Genomic DNA, 21,057 nt, shown 5'->3' with positions numbered 1-21,057 from the left:
TTGAGGGGTATCCCTGAGATTCTCCTGTGATTTTTCATCCTGCAAAACATGGATTCCAGGGATGCACTGAGACACCACATGATGTGAGCATACCCTCACTCTCTTCCACACTTCCAGAACATCAACAGGTGGTAAACTTTACCACAACCTCCCTACCCTACAATGTCATTGTCTTGTCACTTTGGTGCACCTTGTTACCCATCACCCTTCCCCATCTTGGTTGCAATTTTTACGATGCCTCTGCTTCCAAGCCCATGCAATATGCACTCCCAAGCCCACATGTCTCTAGGTCATTCTTTGACTGCCCATTTCTGGACTGACTTATCAAAAACAAGTCTTCTCCACCCAGAAAGCACTTTGGGCCACCATCAGCTCTGTCACAACATTTTAGCAGCAGCTGGTCACTGGATCTGACTGGCCACAGGGATGTGTTTTTGCTTCAGGGTTTGATTTCCTCCCTTGGCTCTCCATCTTCTTCCCTGCCATGGAGCTAATGATGCCCTTTTGACTGCGCTGTCAGGATTAAAACTAACCAGATGCTAATTCAGAATGTCTTGCCAGGATGCAAAAGCCCCCAAGATGGAACACTTCATATTCAGCACACAGCAAAAATATCGTATATATATATATATGCATAAGGTGGTAGTGACAAGTTTATACTAATTTTCTGTGTTATGAGTTCTTAAACTGCCTTCGAAGTTTGTAATCTCGTTTAATTCTTCTGAACATCCCTGTTCTGATGGTATGTCTAGCACTGCTTAAAAACAGAATGTAGAAGAGCTATGAAGACCTAAGTGTTTGATCCTTTTAAATGAAAGCATATGAAAAGTGGTGGGTTTTTTTGTTTTTTTTTTTCAAACTGATTGTTCTTCAGGAGGAAAAGGAGGAAAGAATATGACTCTGGATGATCCAATACAAAACTTCTCGTAAGTTAAGGATCATGCAGAATGGTTTGTCTTAAAATCAATGTTTGTCCTGGAATGGAATGTCCATGGGTTAAAGCACTGGAAGGTAGGGGGCACAAGAGGTTTGACTGACACTCAAGCACCACTTCCAAGGTCAAGACTGATGCAATCTGAAGAGTAAGCAGTCAGGCAAAGGTGGCAGAAGACCCACATGGATGAGCAAAGAGATCATGGAAAAACTCAAGTGGAGAAAGAAAGTATTTATAATTTGGAAAGGGGGTCTGGGCCCTTGGAAGGAATACAGGAAGGTTGTGAGGCCATCAGAGGTGTGACAGGGAAGGATAAGGCCCACTTGGAATTAAACCTGATCAGGGAGATCGAGGATAACAAGAAAGGTTTCTTTAAGTGTGTCAATAACAGAAGGAAGCCCAGGGAAAATGCAGGTCTGCTGCTAAATGTGGTGGAGCAACTGAATAACTCCTTTGCCTCAGTCTTTAGTGCTAAGACTGCCTTTTGAGAATCCCAAACTCTGGAGACAGCTTCACTCAAACAAAGCATTTTGCTCAAAATACTGAGGTGTCTCTTATGAACATTCCAGCAGTGTTACCCAAACCGTGCCGACATCACCTTAGCCTTCTGCTTTTTAACTCTCCAGGATTAGACTGTACTTAGGTTAAATAAAGCCATGTGCATCCAAAGACACCAAGGCCTTTTCCACGCCCAAGTGAGCACCCACACTTTAGTTAAGTGACTCGAGATTCTTGCAGAGGCACTGCTAAACCATGCTGAAAATGCACTCTGTTTCGTTGCCTATTTTTTTTTTTATATCAGACAGGAATCAGTGCATCATCAAAAAAATAAAAAATAAAAAATGGCTTAACATAAATTTGAGCCGTTTTGAAATTGAGCGTGCACACACAAGTGCCTAACAGAACTGTGTGAGATTTAAGGGGCAAAAATCGGAGGTCACTGGGAAAAGTGCACATTTTGGAGGACAAAAGAAACTTTTACAGGAAAGGAGAGATTCCCAGCAGACCGGTAGCAACACAGTGGAAAAGAATGAGGAGCCTCGGGCAGAGAAAATTGAAGTAATTCAGGCATAAAATGAGTAGGTCTCAAGTCAGCTTTTTATCCCACTCCGCATGCAGAGGAAATATGTACAGAAACACACACAGAAGTGATCTGGGGAGAAAAGACAATTTTGACAAACCCCTACAGCCACCCCAGCTGGGGTTTGGAAATTTTTGATAATGACATTGAGCAAAGCTGGTGGAGATCAGCTAGAGATGTAACGAAAAGCCCAGGGCAGTGAAAGCCAGCGTGTCTCTGCTCAAAGGGCACAAAACCTCACAGCTGCCTCAAGCCAGCACTTCGCGGATGGGCTCAGCTGAGAAATGCGTGCTGGAGAGTTGCGTGGAGAGCTCAGCAAAATCCCCATGTTCTTCTCCTCCACTCAAGCCCTGCCATTAGATAGGTGAGTGAGTGATTATAGAACCATGGAATGCTTAGAGTTGGAAGGGACCATTAAAGGTCATCCAGTGCATCTCCCCTGCAGTGAACAGGGATACCACAGCTAGATCAGTTTGCCCAGATCCCAATCGAGCCTTGCCTTGAATGTCTCCAGGGATGGGGTATCAAGCACATCTCTGAGCAACCTGTTCCAGTGCCTTGCCACCCGCACTGTAAAAGACTTCTTCCTTATATCCAACTTAAATCTACCCTCTTTAAGTTTGAAACCAACCATCTCCATGCACCATTCCCAGGTCATTTATGGTTTTGTAGATCTCTGTCTTATTTCTCCCTTTGGTCTCCCAGCAGCTGGGATGTCCCAGCTGTAGTTGGGCAAAAAATAGAGGGACAGGACGTCTTGCCTCTCCTAGGGGATGCACAGTGCTCAGCAAGAGCCAGTACCCTTATCAGTGAGATGGTGAGAGTGACCCACAGGGATCACTGAGTCCAACCCCCATCTCCAAACAGCACCCAAACCCTATGGCTGAGAGCAATGTCCCAATATTGCTCTCTGAGCTCCAGCAGCTCAGGGCCATGCCCACAGCCCTGGGCAGTCTGTTCCATGCCCACTGCCCTATGGAGCAGAGCCTTTCCATAACCCCCACCTGACCCTGACTTGATGCATCTCAGTGCTCTACCAGCTGCCAGTGCTGGGCCTGGTGCTCCCAAGGGTACAGCTGGAGTCATTCAGATCTCAGCTGGATCAGACCTTGAGCAACTCCGTCTACCTTTGAAGCTGTCTATCCTTCGAGTAGCTCATGAAACCAAGCTTTCCCTTCCAACCAAGTTATTTTCTGAATTGGATGATTTGTCTACTCTCCCACTCAAACTCATGTAAATATTTAGCAACTCTGTTCTTGGGCAAGACAATTTAGAGTTCTCCTACCTGCCTTGTGAAACAACTCCTTCTGTTTTGAACTTTCTCTTAGCAGTACTTAAGCTGCATGTCTGATACAACTGTCAGCACTGTGACACTTTCCGCCTGTGTTCTTACATAAGAAATGGTTTTCCATTTGCTTGTTTTATTGCCATTTTTACCTGCAAATATTTCACATTCAGCATGCAAGAATTTCAGTCATCAGACTCGGCTCCTTTTCCTCATCTTGTGCATTATTCTGAGACAGAGCTTAAGCAAAACACCAGGAAAGAAGTGTTTGCTCTCCCACACAGGGAAGGAAACAGACACATATTACATGGGCCCACTTTATTTTAATGGCCAGAAGATCTTTCACATAGAACATGCAATTTTGCAAGGAAACAAGAAATAAGTGGAGATTGAAAGATGATGTTCCACATATGTCTTATTCTGGGAGGAGGAGAATAAATCTTGCAAACAGACAGCTGTCTTTAGCTCTCTTTGGTAGCTCCAGTACTTTGCCCTGGATGAACTTTGGGCTTGGTCCCTTGGTTGCCAATGGGTTCCTGCTCACAGTGTACAAAAAACTCCCATCAGGGTTGATTCCATGTGTTTCCTACTTAGTTATCTGCTTCCCTGTGACAAAAGTATCCCTGCCCAAGGAAGGTGGGGATGTGGTACGGCATGGTGTCACAGTCTATGTGGCTCTAGGTGCACCACAAACTGAAATAGGGTCTGACATCATACCATCATAGAATCATTAATGTTGGAAAAGAGCTTCAAGGTCATCGAGTCCAACCATCCTCCTACTGCCTATACTGCCCACTGATCATGTCCTTGAGCACCACGTCTCCATGGGCCTTGAGCTCCTCCAGGGATGGTGACTCCACCACCTCCCTTGTTTCAGCCCATGCAAAAGGTGGTGAACATTAACTCTTTCCAGATGATGAGAAAGACTGCCTAAGAACCACATTACTTAGATCCATTTTTCAGCCTCTCTGCAATTCCCAGCTTCATATATCTGAACCTTTGAATGCATTCATGGTCTGTTAATACAGCAATTAGGAGAAGAGGGAGGAAGAGAGTGGCCACATGCCAGACACTTGGTGACAGTACCTGGTAACACAGCCCCGTGCTTGTAAACCATTAGCACAGCTCACAAGCCTGTGATTTTCCTGTTTGAATGCAGACAATCTGAATGCCAAATGTACATTTTTAGACTCCTAAACGCCTCAGCCATTTGACTCACAGACAAAGCTCTGGGCAGCAGCTTACGTCATGTGCCTGGCATGAACATACCCAGATGAGCCATGGTCTGGAAGAGGTTCTCCTGACATGAGAAGCAATAGCAGATTGGGAGCAGCAATGTCCTAGTAAAGCCACATGTGACTGAATGCCTGCAGGCGTTCAAGGCCAGGTTGGATGGGGCCCTGGGCAGCCTGATCTGGTGGGTGGCAACCAGCCCATGGCAGGGGTTTGGAACCAGATGATCTTTCAGGTCCCCTCCAACCTAAGCCATTCTCTGCTTCTACGATATGATTCTGTGACTACCTGTGGCTTCTGCCAGTCTTTAACTTCCTATCACCCTGCTTTTTCCCTTTAATCTCACGACTGTCTGCAAACCTCCAGGCTGAGGGCGTTTGATGTTTCCCAGGTGAGAGTGGATGAGAGTGGGTGGGAATGTCACCTCTTAATTACTTTTGAAAGAATATTCAGGGATTTTTTTAAAGGATTTCAGACTTTTTTTTTTGCCTTTTCCTAATGGTTGAAGGAGAAACATTCTTCATGATAAACTGCTCTTTCCAAGCATGATATTTCTACAGCATTGTCAGAAAATCTGAGCTGCATATGGAAATTGATGCAGCTTAAAGAAAATGGTTCTGGTTGAGTATCTAGGTCCTTGGAGACGTTATTCAGAGTTTAGTGCTGTCACTCCTCGGGACTCACTTCTCTATTATATCCTCAAAAGACATCAGAATGCCAACAGCCTTTAGCAAGAACAAATCCAACATGCTAACAGTCAGATAAGTTCAGTGGTGCCTGCAGATACACTGCCCTGGGGAGTGATCCAAATTCCCAACCCTGGGGCTCACTGACAGCTCACCCAACCCTCCAAGCCCACCAATACATGACTCCAACACAACGGTCCATGGGGAAACCACTCCATCAGCCCTTTGGATCTCAGGACTGTTGGGAGAAGAAGGGTGAATAGATCCTCTGAGTATTCAAGGCTGCTGCCAAACTTTGGAAATCCAAACTCAAGGTTGTACGGTCTACACAACGGCAGTGCAAATAAATTCATCTAAATGAATTCATCATCTAATTCACCATCTAAGTGAAGAGTAATTAGCGTGAAGTTTGGGACTGCAGGATCAAAGCAGGGGATGAAACGGCCTTCATAATAGCTGAGAAGCAAATGGTTTCAGGAAATGTTTGTCTCTATAAGGAGATGTTCATGTCTTTCTGGAAGAAAAAATGTGCTTCTGATATAGTGACCAAAGAGGCATCTTTCTCCAGCAGGTGTTGACTTCATTGCACACCACCCCATACGTGTTTTGATGTCAAATTTACTTAAAAATCCTATCAGGACACCAATTGCTTGAAGCTTGGCTCGCTGCTTTTCCTCACTTACTTCTTTATGTTTTTCCACTGGCAATTATATAACAACCAACAAGAAATGTCTAATGATGATGAGTCCTTAGTTTAACAACATGAATATTATGACGCGTTCAAGAGCGTTGGAAAGAAGAAACATTTATCAGTCTTGGGCATCCATACTGATGTGAGAACTAGCCCTAACCATACTCCTCCTCCTCCCCCTTTTTATAATAATAGTAATAATAATTTAGCCCCCAAACCCTCCAATAAAGGATTCAGACTTCTTTTGTCCCATCAGTTTACAAGATAAGGTTGTTTTCTAGTAGGGAAAACCCCATAATAAAAACCCCCAACTTCAAGGAAGGTGGTTGGAAAAAAATTAGCAGGAGTAATAGAAATGCTACAGGGAAAGCAAAAGCACCGCTGTGAGAAAATGCTGCAAGAACCAAAGATCAAGGAAAGAAAATGAAGCGAATAACAACCCAGGATGTGTTGCTTTTGGAAATCAGTGTGATGTAGTACATTTTCACCCCCGCGTTTTATATTGCACGTGCATTTTATGATGCTCACTAATACATTTTTTAAAAAAGCTTCAAGGAGAGACATCTCATCGAAGATGAACTACAAGTAATACTGCTGAGCCCAGAGAAGAATAAAGCAGCACTGCTCATCAGATGTAGAGTAAATCAATACATCAGCACGATCCCATTATTGGGTTTGAATTCTATGGCTCAGTCTCCTAAATCACCGAATAGAGCTGCAAGAGGAGGCAGGAAGAGGAATGGAGGGGAATTGTGCCTTCCCCTACTCCAGAGACACATGGCAATAAGAGAAAAAAAAGAGTTGTGCTCAAATCTAAAGGTGAGAGACTCTTGGCACGGCCATTTCCATGTGCCAGGTGCTAGCCAAAATTCAGCACAGCCCATGCTCTAATGGCTAATTTCACAAGACAACATTGAGGACACTTATAGCCTGGGGAGATATTCTTTTGGCAACCTCTCCACATAAGAACTGTCACATAAATGTCATCCCTCCAAGTTTCTCTTGTACCATGAGTTGCACAGAGAGCAGCCACAACCTGCTCCTCAACACAGCTCCCGTGGCTGAGCTCACTCCCATTGCACAATCCAAACGGGCTTTGTTAGCATAGCAGTAATAATTCAGCAGAGTAAAACAGAGCTAAAGGGCACAAGTGGAATTTCTTTGAAGAGGCTGTACTCCCCTTCTTCTTCTGGGTCATGGCACAGCCTGATAGAGCCATCTCTTCCCGCAGCTTTTTCCCAGGAGAGCATTTTAGGATCTAAACTTATAGGGGACTATCTCTAGACACAAAAGGCTGGATGCTCCCTTGAATTTCTTCCAGGAAATGTTTCAAAAGAATATGAACAGAGCTGGCTAGAAAATAAGTTTCTTTTACCTTTCCCAAACACTTGCAGTACCAAGATGCACAGTTACCTCCACTGACTTCCCTGGCACCCAGGGTCACCAAAACATTCCATCAAGGTTCCATTTAGAGCTGCCCATGGACCAGAAAATGAGGTAGAGTCATCTATGCCTAACGCCTGTGTTTGAGGTAGTAACACAATGCTTCTGTTGCCATTGCCGTGGAGAAATAAATGCTTTTAAGGAAGTTATTCTTCTGACCAAAATTAGCTGCCTGATGCAGATGAGATGCATTTCACTGCCTGTTTGTTTCCAAGCGCTATAAAACAGCCCACAGGGACTCGCCCAGAGCAGATGGCTACCCTGGAGCTACCTGCATTTGAATGGATAAATTCTATCCTGCCTGTGTATATCTCAATGTCTTGGAAAGCTGTGTCAAAACATTTGGCAGAAGTGTCTGGTGGTGACTCAGAAATCCCACGTACACAGGGACTGCCATAGTCTGTGTCCGTGATGTCGTTAAAATCAGACAGCAATATCAGTTAGAAACCTTCCATCCAGTAAATAACACAGAAAAGTAGAGAGAAATAATAAATATAAGCCCTTAAATTGATGGGGGAAGTTGTGGGCACACAGTGCATGCTGAAAACTCTCAAATGGTTGGTCCTTGATGAAGCCAAGGCACCAAACTGTAGTGTCCATCCGCTGTGGGTATATCTCCCCTACTTCTGTATGATGAGACACATGGGGAGTCATGGCCCAGCAAGTTGGTTTTCCCTTTCTTCTTTGCCCATGCTCAAGATCTTGGGCTGAAATGGCCATTTAAAGCAGTCTTGTGGTTTAATTTGAGTGTGGCTTATGCTCAAATGCTTAGCTAGCCATGTAAATGCAGCCAGAGGGACTGTGGGACACCAGCCTTCCCTTCAGTGATGCACTGACCCAAAAGACGTGTCTGCTTGAATTTTAAGTCTCATTGCTTGCAAATTTAGCTTACTCAGCCTCGCTAACCTGACAAATCAAGGTGAAAGCTGACCCAGGAGGGTCCAAGTGGATTTAAACAAGGTCATCCTAAATAAAGGAAGAACTTTCTCTGAAGTCAGTGATTAAAAATGCACACACACAACGTTTTGCGTGCTGCAAAGAATGTAAAGCTGTGACACTTGAAAAACATCACAGCTTTTAGAAAGCTGACAAGACATTATTTGAGGTTTAACCATAAAAACCTGACGGACAAAATGCCACCAGCTGATGGCAAGTTCAATTCTCTCCCCCTGCCAACGTCCTATAAAAATCAGTGGTAGAAAAAAAAGAGATGGCAGTGACAAGTCTCTCGACTGTCAAACCATCCATCAGCAAAATGAAAAACAATGTGGACATCTTATGCTTAGCACTTTTGTTCTTACTGCCAGAGCTAAAGACAGAAATGTTCTAGTTTAAGACCCAGACAATAAATCAAACAGCCTACCTCAGAATTTTTTTTCTTAGTACTAAAAGGAGTCACCTGGATGCTTACAGAGATAAGACCCACTTACATTTCTCCCAAGTTTTTATTAAGGCTCTCTTTTCACATGTGCTATTTTTTCCTCACAATATCTCATGGCAGGTGGGAACAGGAAAAAATAGTCTGCAGCCTAGTAATTAAATAGGCTTATTTTAATACTGCAAATTACAGCTAGATGCAACTTTCTCAGGTCTATATAATGCTCCAATCACTGTCACACCTCAGCATTCTTCCATCTGTACTGTACGCAGCGCTTCATCCCCCTGCAAGACTTGAGGTGCTATTATCTTCTTTAGGGAGGCAGGAGTGGAGGACTGGGAAGACTTCCAGGGTTCTCACCAATACAGGCTGGATATTAGGAAATACTTCTTCTCAGAAAGACATTGGCACAGCTGCCTGGTGAGGTGGTGGAGTCATCGTCCCTGGAGGTATTCAAGAACCATGGAGGTGTGGCCCTGAGGGACGTGGTTATGAGCACGGTGGGATGGGTTGGAGTTGGACTTGGAGATCTTAGAGATCTTTTCCAACCTTAATGATTCCATGAACTCACTGCTGAAGACATCTTGAGCCCTTTAGCCAAGCAGTGCCAAGGGTTCATAGCCACAGTGCTTAGTGTTAATCTCTTCAGTGACATTACATCTTATGTGAGCCTCATATACCAATGAACAGGGATGCCCATGGTTCCATCAGGAGCACAAATCCTCGTCTAGCCTGACCTGAATGTTTCCAGGGATGGGACATCCATCACTTCTCTGGGCAACCTGTTCCAGTGCCTCACCATCCTTATTGTAAAAAACTTTTTCCTCAGATCCAATTAATTCTCTCCTCTTTTAGTTTGAAGTCATTCCCTCTGGTCCTACTACAACAGACCCTGCTATTACAGGACCGTAGGGACTGGTTCACCTACATGCTCCACTGCTACAGCAGATATTGAGGACAATGCTTTGACCTCCTTAAACCAGAGAACTTGAATTTCAAAATCAAATCACTTAAATTCACCGTTTATGTGGTCCTATATACTGCTGCATTGCCAGCAGGGCTCTGACTGCTTAAAGATGTGTGTTGGCCCCACGTTAAACATAAGCTTCATGCATTGGAAGGAGAACCAGCTCTCTACCGAGCTCCATGTACAACTTCCAGTGCAAGCTTGGCCAAGTTGTTGGACTCCCTGAGCTCCTGCTGACTCTCCAGCCCTATGTCAGAAATGAATGTGAGCCCAGATGCTGAATATGGTCTTTTATTCCTTTTTCTTCCAGCATTTCCATGTAAACCATCCCTGGAGACATTTCTTCTGACCATAAATTCATTACAATAAGGTATGAGATTTGCTCTCAATAGCCATGCTTCACCTAAGACCAAATGACAGTCGACATTTGTTTAAACCGTATCATGAATGAAGTCAGCATTCAGCATTTGGATCAGAGAGGAAAAAAAAAGTCTGAAGAGCAAACAAAACAAACAGGTGTTGCATAAAATGACAAGTAGAATAATCGAATTGCTGAGTTTTAAACAGAAAAGAAGAATCATTATATGAATAAAATAAAAAAATGTGACCCAAAGTTGCAATATTTGCTAGTTTAAATACCTCTCTGTTCCATTTCCTTGTCTGCTGGTTGGTTTGCTGTGTAGCTCAATAGAGCTACCCCATCTCCAGCTCAAACTGCACCTATGTCTCTACACGTGTCACCTTGGAAGGAGCATGGCAGCAGAATATCAAAATAAATAAATAAATGGAAAATTGGCAAATCTGTGAACAGTGACTGAGGAACAGCTATTTCACTAAAACCAAAGTCAAGTCAGTGTGTTCTCTCACTAGGCCAAAAAAAAATGTTCCTTTCTTGGGATTAAAGCAGCTCTACTAAATGAGCCTGGCTATGATTGACGCTTTAATTGACTGGCACAATTTCATGCCTTAATAACTCTGGGCTTTTCAGTTTAGCCATGAATAAATTTAACTGTTAAGTCCTTGCATATAAATCCTCTTGGTTGGAAGCTCCTATTCTCTGTTTAAAATGTAAACTTGGATTAACGAGACTCGCTGACATGTCAGGAGCTGGATACACTGATCTGCTGCATCACCTGGCCAACGTGATTCCAACCAGTTCCCCCAGGTCCTTCCCTTCTGGACCACCACACCCAGATGGCAAAGGTCGCCATGTGGGATGTTTCTGGCTTCTCTCCTGTTCCTTTTTATCTTTCACATAGGTATTAGCCTTGTAGGTCTGGTTTGTGATGGCAGTGCCCTCCTTCCTTGGGTTGGATGAGCCTACAGTAAAGAAAGATGAAATACAGCTCCTAGGCAGACCCTGTGTTTTGGGCTGTATTTTTGGCTTTTTCGTCTTTTTTTTTTTCTTTTTGTTCTCTTCATGTGCCTGTTTCTTCTAGTTCAGCAATCACAGCTGGTTCCTGGATCCAAAATTTCTTTTCCAGATGTGTCCTCCTCTTCCTCCAGCACCTGAAAATAGGGATATTTAGATCCATTAGGAAAAAAGCTGCAGCTGAAAAATCAAGTGAAGTTGAGCATTTGGTCCATTTGCTGTGGGTCTGTCAGTCCTGGGAGGCTTTTGTTTTCCTATCCACATATCACTACATGCAAATGGTTCACTCAGGAGTCTAAGACCACATTTGAGTGCTGATGGCATGGAAAAGCCCATTTCCTCCAAAAATACCTTATATTAAGCAAGAAACCCCCATTGCTAAGAGATGCCCACCTGGGTTCCCCTGATCTCTTTGGGCTGTACCTTCCACTCCAGGGAAGCAATGCTCATTAATTGAGATGCTTGCAAACACCATGAGTTCAACATTTCCAGAGCATGGCAGATGCACTGAATATGTTCATGGTTACTTACCTGTGGGATCTGGATGTTAGATAGCCCTTTCAGTGTGACTGATCCAGCTGGACTGCTGGTTGCTCCCTGATGAGTTGAAGAAAAGCAGAAGCAAAGAGGAGGTGACCAGGTAACATCCATTAATGGGCCACATAGGCACAGATGCACAGTCTTTGAAGTCCTACAAGGGAAGAGAAGGATTCAGATGGACCCAACAACCACTGTATGACCCAAAGTTCAACCAGAAACAAAACTCCCTGATCAACATACTTGCATGATGAGTGGAGCCTATTTCCATGTTCCTCATGTTGGACTAGCTGACCCTTAAAGGTCCATTCTAGTTCACACAAATCTATGTTTCTAAGCTTCTATGTTTCTCTGATTCTGTGTCAGAGCCTTTCAGCCAAAATCTGGATATAATGCTCAGCTTGATGGTGTTGATTTAAAACACACAGCACTGGCAGGCTTCCTCCCTGGTGAGCATTAAAGCACTAGTGAATGCTGTTAAAGCAGATGGTTGGTTCCTGTAAAATGTATATATATCATGAATGCGTGCCAACATATAAGCTTTTAAAATGTTTTTCAGAACTCTCTTTGTGTTGTAGGAATGGGATCCCTGAGAAAAACATGAGAATGATTGGCTAGCTTAGGCTGGCCTCAAGGAAAGTGGCTGTGATTTTCTCATGCAGCACGTCTACCAGCCATTAAATCATGCAGACAAGAAGCAAGGCTCCCGTCTGTTGGCTACCTGTCTGTCTGGCAGCAATTTGGCCTTGCTGTGATGTAAGAAGCAGATAGGAAATACTTGGGTTTTGCTGTTTTGTTTTCACCAGCTGTACTGCGTTGCTTCTCTTTTCAGATGGGATGTGGGTAAGCTCCATCTCAAACCTAAGCTTTGACCATGCTAATCCTAAAATCAGACTTTGTGCCTTTTGTTCACAAAATAAGAAGCTGGATATGGTATAAACAAGAGAAATTATTTGCATTTCTGTAGCATTTTTTGCCCATATTCTGTAACAATGTCTGTCATACTGCATTGGATGCCAACCTCTGACTATAGAAATTTCTAATACTAAAGACTTTTCTTTCCCCAAATGGATGCACTTTTATGGTCACAGTGAGGGATCCCTGTGGCAGAGAGGGAACCAACAGGACCAGATAAATGGTTAAGATAGGCTGGATGCAACCCAAACAGCACCGGTCATCAAGCCAACACAGGCACAAGCCTGTAAATCTCATTTGGCTTATGTCTGTGACTGGCAGATGTATTCAACATGAATTCCTGTGTGTGTACAAAGGAGTGCTGCTCTTTTCTGATAAGGAAGGGTTTGCTCAATGTGGGATCAGCCTTTGCTCCTTAGAAGCCCCATCCAAGTGCTTGAATGTGCCTGGGTGGCTCAGATCCAGGAGGTCATCTCTGGAGGTTTTCGAGAAGAGTAGATGTCACATGGAGTGACATGGTTTAGTGGTATGGTGTTGACGAGCTGATAGTTGGACTGGACGAATTATGTATTTCAAAGAAGTTGCAGCAAGGAATCAGGACACAATGGGGCTCCCAAGTATCTCCAGCTTAACCCCACATAGGTCATTGTAGGCTCTCACTTCATTCTTCAGTCTGTCCAATTACACTCACTTCCCAAAATCAAAGAACTGTACAGCCAGGTTGCAGGGCTGTGCAGATGGACAGGAGTCTACACACCTCACGTCTGTCATTAGGCTAATTGCAGTGGTTAATTACCCAGCTTTTCCTTGGAATACATGAGGACCTGGGGTCACACCACTCTTGGTATCTCCAAATTTTTCTCTTTCTCCACATTCCTTTCCACCATGGACTTCAGATTCAGACGCTGCTGCTTTCTCAGGAGACAGCATTTGGTGATAAAAGGGGTTTTTTAAATCACTTGTTTGCAAGGGAAAGAGGCAACAGAAACAGACTCTTTTTGTTGGGGATGGTGGGAGGAAGCTAAAAGATGACAGCGGTGGAAAACTGCACCAGCTCTTTTCTACGCTTCATCTGCTGCTTTATTAGTGCTCCTAAATCTGGTTTGCTAAATATAAACATACCCAAATTTACATAAACTTCATTAAAAGCTTGTGTCTTAACTCTGCTGCTCCTGTAACACACCCAGGAAATGGAGAACTTCAAAATCTTTTGCAATTGAATAACCCACTGCAAGAGAAACCAACCAACACATTAAGGGTAAATTTGGCAGTTTGTTTTTATTTTTATCCCTTGCTTTGTTTCTGCAAACATCTGCCTGTGCTTCCACAGCTTGCATTTGGCTTTTGGCTTGCATATGGCTTGCCTTTCCTTTTGACATTCACATATTTAGGGTCTTTTCTGTCCAAACTTGGAACAAAGTTTCCCACCTCCTAATATCGGATTAAAAAGCAGAAGAGGAAAGATGATAAAAGAGGAAATGTGAGGTGCATTGCACTTCTAGCTGCTGGACGAAGGAGCAGAGGACATAATGGTAAATGACACTACTGGACTTGGGTGTATACCATAAGGAAGAGAACCACATTTCTGGTTGGTTAGCAGTTAAACCTAAAGGAGAGTGTCTGGCTGGTTGTTCTTGCTGAATCCACAAGTGCCAGTTTCTATTTGGGATCTCCTAAGGGTTTATTGAGATTTGAGGTGGATAGACACAAGATATAGACCAGATAGACCCAAAAGAGCTGCTTTTCCACCCACCATCTCTGCATCAGTGCTGGAGAAACAAACAAGGAGGGAATCTGCTGGAATATTTGGAGAGGATCAAGTTCATCATCATGATGTCACGGCCATCATATCCTCTATATGCCTCTCTTCCTTCTGTTTTGGGAGGGCTCTGGAGGGAAGAAATCTGAGAGCACCACAGTTTCGTGCAGTATTGGCTAAAAAGCAGGTGGATGAGATGACTTTCCCACCCAGCAGTGAGGAGTAAGGAAAGAGGTGAGGATAAGGGATTTGTTTATATGCCATTCCATCAGCAAATCACGACCACTTTGCTCTCACCCTTCCTGTATGCCTCAAACACTGTTGGGAACAAGCTGCACCCTCCGAGGTGCCCGTCAGCAGTAGCTGCTCCCACTGGAGTTCCCACAAGGTATTCCAGCTTGTGCCCACACTTCTCCCACCTATTTCAAACACTCATGACAGTTTGAAGGAGAGAGTGGGTTGCTGTTGCTGCAGCTCTACCGTATGTCCTCCACCACGCTCCTTCCCCAGCTGTCTCCTTGTAGCTGGGCACTTGTCCAAGGCAACCTCTTGGTGGGAAAACGCTGAGCTGTGCAAGCCTGAACCTCCTGTGTAAACCTTAGACCTGGTTTCTTGCCAAAAATCCCCTTCTGGACAATGGCAGAGAGATTCTAACACATGCAAATGATCCCAGAATAACCCTGAGTCCTGTACTTGGGATGTTTCCAAGAGCTATGTCTACAGCAAGGAAGGCACTGATCTCTCCTTATCTCTACTTTCAGCTCTCAAACCATCAGGTGCCTTAATTGGATGGATTTGCTTAATGACATGGATGTTGTAGAGACAACAAATAGGATGCAGCTCTTTGCACGTGGTCTTTGGGAAATAAAATTTTCCATTAGAATACTAATAGTGGGATAATTCAGCTCTCTGGAAAGTGAAAATGGGAGGAAGCACCAACCCTGTGAAGGATTTCCATTGGGGACTGAGGTAGGTCCTACTGGAGGGAGGATGGGTACCTGGGGGCTCTGGTAGTTGCCAAGAAATCCCAATAAAGATGCAAGCTGTTAATTACTGAGGGTGTAATTTCCTTTCCTTTCTTCCTCAGAGCTGCGTTATTTGGAGACAAAACATCTTTGCTGTGATCATCTGTGCACTGTGGGTAGCCTGGACATGGTCCTCAGTGATTTGTAATCCTACAGTCAAAAAATTCACTCCCTAACATCGTGATAAAGGGGGAAAAGAAAACCCAACTCAGGATTTGGTGTCTGCAGCAAAGAGCCCTCCAGATTCAAGCATTTCCTTCTACTGGAGTAAATTATGTTTTATGACTATAATTAACTGGGAGCTAGCACACACTGCGCTGGTTTTAAGCTGACTCAATGCTGTCTGAGAAGCACAGTGTGATAAAACAGTATTCAAATCAGCTTCTTAACTAAGCTGGCAAGTGACACAATCTGGAGACGGATGCCAAGAGGAAGTGGAGGTTTGCAAAGCCCCAGGCACTTGAATCCCAAGGAGGGATTTCAAGGGTTGTTTTGTTTAAGGATCTGGTTTCCAAACCACAGTCCGTGGATGGGTCATGGCTTTGGAAAAATAAATGTCCCCCAGTGAGTTATTTCTGTTGCCAATAATATGTATCCAAAAGCATTGGAGAAATCTGCTGGTCTGTAAAGATTGGAGGCCACAGCTGCTGGGCATGGGTGAAGGCAGATGAAATAGTGAGTGCTTTGGGTTAAAATATCAAGTTTTGCTCTCTAACACCAGCACTCTGTGGAAAATTACAAGGATAGGTGTATCTAGATAGAAACCAGCTTCTACACTCTCTTCTAACTGCATTTTACATTGGATTATAAAACAGGAAAGACAGGAAGGAGCTGCTATAAGATTTGACATTTTCATTGATGTCATTAGGTGTACAGGGGGAAAAAAAGGCACAACCAAGTCTAATGGCTGTTTGGTCTCATCTTTATTATTGTGACTCCAAGATGGAGAAAAGCAGATCTTTCCTTATCTTGTTTAGATGTTTGGCAGTTTTTAGGCCATTAACTGTACTTCTCAGTGTTTTGCCCAATGCCCTCAGCAAAAGCACTAGAATGGTCAAGGCCTTCACTTCCAAACCAGTGTACAAGAGGTAATGATTTTCAGTTGCACCAGGGGAGCGTCAGGTGGGACTAGGAAAAATTTCTTCTCCAAAAGATTGGTTGGGCACCAGGGAGCTGATGGAGTCACCATCCACGGAGGAGTTCCAGAGCTGTGGAAATGTGGCACTGAGGGACACAGTGAGCATGGTGGGATGGGTTGGGGTTGGACATAGTTATCCTAGAGGTCTTCTTCAACCTTAATGACCTGAGCTAACCCAGAATTCATCCACGTGCTGCAAAGCTCCAAGCACACAGCCATTGTTACTAATAGGAAAACATAGTGCTGAAAGCTTGAATCACCTGAGCTAAAACAGTAGTGGGTGGGCTAATGAGCCCTAGCACCACCCAGAGAGCACCTGTGGCTCTCCCAGCCCTATAGCACTTTTCTCTCCTTGCCACATGCAGCTGTACTCTCTATGGAGATCTTCGCAAAAGATATTATCCATTGCTTCTTGCAATTGCAGTGTGGTTTTGAAGGTATTTGACAGAGGAATTATAATGCCTATAACCATGTCTTTCCTCTAATATGCTATTTGCTTGCTACTGAATATAATTTTGTTAACTGCTACAAACCAGCAAGAAAACTGTGTTTTCTTTCTACATGATAAAGAGCAACCTATAAAAAGACTGAAATTGAAGTGAAACATTTTGCTTGAGTGAAGAGGAGGAAGTTTTCATTGGCCTGATGGAAAACTTGCATTTTTATTTGTGGGTAAGATTGGAAATTTTATCCTTTCTGGAACAAAACTTAGTATCAGAATTGCAGATTTTTGTACAGCTTATAGCAATAGTTTTCCCCTTGGCTCTCAAAGCAGTGATGAGAATTACCTCCATGTACAGCCAAGTTGGTTGACTCACCAGAAGGGGTGGGTATTGTTTGTTTGCCTAAGGATTAGATTTAAACTCTCTGTTAGCAAGCATTTTAGAGTTAGTCAAAATTTCATGTTCTAGATCAACATAATAGTAAACATAATTGATGTGTACAGAAATTATAGTTTCATCTGTCTGTAGCACAGTGAAGGTAGGTGTCAGAGCTGTGCTGAAGCAGGGCAGAGAAAATGAGAATCTTCCATGGAGAGATTCTGGAAAGCCTGTGCTTGTGACCTGTTCCAGATTGGGATTTGGGTGTGCTGTGCATTTCACCCACTTTTCATCTCAATATCCCTAAGACCATATCACACCCTGCCCAGGAAAGCAGTGCATGCACATTTGCAATCTCTTGGATGTTTTGGTGACCATAAAAAGGCTGATCCTCTATCACTGCTGTTGGACGTGGTTCTTCTGGCAAAGGTGATCTTGCACCAACTGCGTTTGCTCTTCTTGGGTCCCATAATTGCTACTTTAAAGTGGTGTATGCTCCTTTGGTGGAGCAGCCAAGGTACTCTCAGTGCTCATGTGGGCACTTACAGCACACGTACAGTACATAAACGTCACACAAAAGGGATGAAATCTCTTGCCTCTGTCCGGTAAGCCTCAGTTTCTGCAATGCTTTGAACCTTGCCGTCCAAGGAGGAGGCTGAGAAGAGATGCAGATGTCCTCTGCTGCACTGAGGTCCCTTCCCTTTCCAGCACTCCCCCACTTGAGAATTTCTGTTGTTGGTAGAGGTTATTCAGTTTGGTTTGCTGTTATTTTGGTTCTTTGGTGCTTTTTTTGTTTGTTTGTTTTCCAACTCCATTTAGGGGTAGCAAAGGAAGGCTGGGCACCAGGACTGTCAATCCCAATCCCTTTTCTCCTGCCATGCAGCCTCTCCAGCTTCCATTGGCCCATCACTGCCCAGTGAGGACTCTGGTTTCCATTAGTCCAGCTGGGCATTAGCAGAAGCTCTGTGGATAAGAAGCAAAGAAGAGATTTAGCTGGAGGGAAGCTATTACATATAAAGAGATGAAGGAAAAAAAAAAAAAAAAAGAGAAAGGAAAAAAGAAAATCTAATAATGCTCTAGCAAACTTCCTGGGGGAATGGAAAGAAGGGAAATAGACTTTCAAAGAACAGATGTGACTTGCAAGGCAAGCACTTGCACAGATCTGGTTCCATTTAGCAAGCAGTTGGAGTTGTTTCTGATATTCCTATCTTCCAGCCGTCTGTAACCACGCATCTCCAGGCCAGGGGCCAGCAGCATGGAGCGTGCCCAGCATTCTTCATTGCCTTCAAGGTAAAGTCTGAGTGCTCTGCATTAGCCCCAGTAGTTTGGACCTATCTCTTCAACTCTGCCCACTTCAGGATGGCCATTGTGTTCCTCTGATGCAGCCCTGGGAGACGTAACATCGAATGATAGAAGTCAAGTTGAAAGGGATCTTAAAGCCCATCTAGTTACAACCTGGGTTGCCACCCAGGATATCAGTTAGCCATCGGTTACCCTTCCTTTGTGCAGCAATGCTATCATCTCCCAAAGTGGTCCAGGTGAAAAGCTAGAAGGAGCTGAAGCTGGCCTCTTCCATTGCTCTCACAATGAGTCCACAACGTTCCAGGCTCTGACCATCAGACTTCTGCACAGTGATCCTATATTTGCCCAGCAGTTGCTGAGCTCTGACCTCGGCTGTGATATACCACATAGTGCCAGGCCCCCAGGATTCTACCAAGCATTGGATTCATATCTTCAGAGCCATACAGATGGTGAGAGATAACGTACGAGCAATAATGGATAGCTTTGTGTCTCCAATCAGTATTTATTTCCTTTTCTTCTTCCCTAAACTGTGAGTTCCTGAAAGTGTTGTCATGACTACTGAAGAGTGAACTTGACTCGCCTCGGCAGCCTTTGTTTCCTCCAAGTGAGCTGATCTAAAATTTGTCAAAACTCTCTTGTCACTGGCTGCAAAAATATCGTATCTATTTCTTCAGAGGAGCTTCTTTTGCAAGCCTCTTTTAGCTGCACATAAAGGGCACGGCGAGAGTCCAAGCCTTCCATAATGCAGTGATTTTAATGCCCCTGGGTGCTCTCAGTTAATAAGTCTTGGGTTGTTCCCTCGTTTCCAGCAATCTTTCTGTCACACATCAAAAGGTCAGTCTTCCATGAGGTATTCTGTAATCTCTCTGCTCAGATGTGTTACAATATATTCTGATCAATGGCTAAAAGTCGTGTATTTTTCTTTTAATGGAACATCCACTGGAGAATAAATTCTAAAAGGGCTTTCAGGAGCACTGAAATATGTATTGTGGTTTTGGCTCAAATTAATGCATGACATAATTCCACTGAAATCAATGAAATAGTACTGTGGGATGCCTCTTGACTACTAATGTCAAAGATGCATGGCTGTAGTTTGTTCCTCCTTATTGCTTATCCTAAACCTGATTGAGTATTATCTCTATCCTAGATAGATCATGAGTAATCCCCAGGGGTACAATGTGGCTTGAACCCAACTGTTGTTGAGATCAGTGGACAGAAATGAAGAGAGCAGAGCTGACCCAAGCCTGGGTGAGTATGTAAATTGCTGATCCTACTGTGATATTAGCGCATGTGGATAACAAGCAGGCACCCTCCAAAGAAAGGAGAAGAGAAAAGAGAGGTGCGCATACATCGCCGAGGGTGAACAGGGCAAGATATAAGTCAGAACAGCCTAAGAGATGCATTATTCCTACTGCAAAAACGTTGTGAGAAATGTCGTGTCTTCAAATGGTAGTTTAGATTTCTGCAGAACAGATGAAACCCCCTTGGCAAATTCTCTTGAATTTAATGGAGATAATATAAGTTAAATCTCATTCCATAAAAAGATAAGTAGAAAGATGGAGAACATGCCTTTACTTCAAGATTTTCTTATAGCGTTTCAGCTGCCTGGTGATATATATCACATGTATCACTTTATAGTACACAAACATTTGTTTTCCTTTGGACTCCACAGCTTTCCAATATGTATTGATGCTAGTACCTCTCAGTTAGCTATTGACTTCAGCATTTTGACAGACAAAAACCAAAAAATTTGTCATAGTTCACTTTCTACAGGTGCTTTTTTTTTTTCCCCCCCCCGATTCTTCCAAAACTGGGCACTCATGGGCCCAATAAAATTGATGTGTTAAAATAGCATCCTGCCACACTGAAGATCTTGAGTCTTTTTTACAGTGCATTAATCCTGTCAGGATCTGAGTTTTGTAATATATATCATAGAAGCAAGCATCACTCACTATTAGCTGCATTGGGATTGGAAATGGCAGTTTTCTAGTGCTCTTGGAGGCTGATGCAGCAGCACTTAACGTGCAGACAAAAACTACACTTGGATGCCCAGCTGAAAGGTAGTTCAGAAACACTCCCAGCACCAACAGCTTGCAGAGGAGCTCCAAACACTTCCAACTCCACTTCCAACTCCTCACAGGCTCATTGTGCACACTGTGGGGACCAGTTGCTTGCCATCACCCATGGCACCTGCCTTCCCTCATTCTTCAGTATTGGGAATTCATGGAGAAATGAGAAAATGCTTTTCCATCCCAGGAGAGCATGTGGTTTTAACAATGCTATGTCTTTCTGATAGTAAAATAGATTCTTGGAAGGTCAGTGAAAAATTGCACCTCTGTCAGATGAGCACTGAGATGGAGGGGCAATGTGGATAGGTGGCCGCCAAGCCTTAGAATGAGTTGGGTTATAAGAGATCTCAAGGATCATCTAGTTCCAACCCTCCTCTTTACCTCATGTTTGGAGGAACCCACAGAAACACTCTGAAATCAC

The sequence above is a fragment of the Meleagris gallopavo genome, chromosome 4 (assembly GCF_905368555.1).
Source record: "Meleagris gallopavo chromosome 4, MGAL_WU_HG_1.1, whole genome shotgun sequence".
Lineage (NCBI taxonomy): Eukaryota > Metazoa > Chordata > Aves > Galliformes > Phasianidae > Meleagris > Meleagris gallopavo.
Note: the sequence above shows the minus strand (reverse complement) of the source record.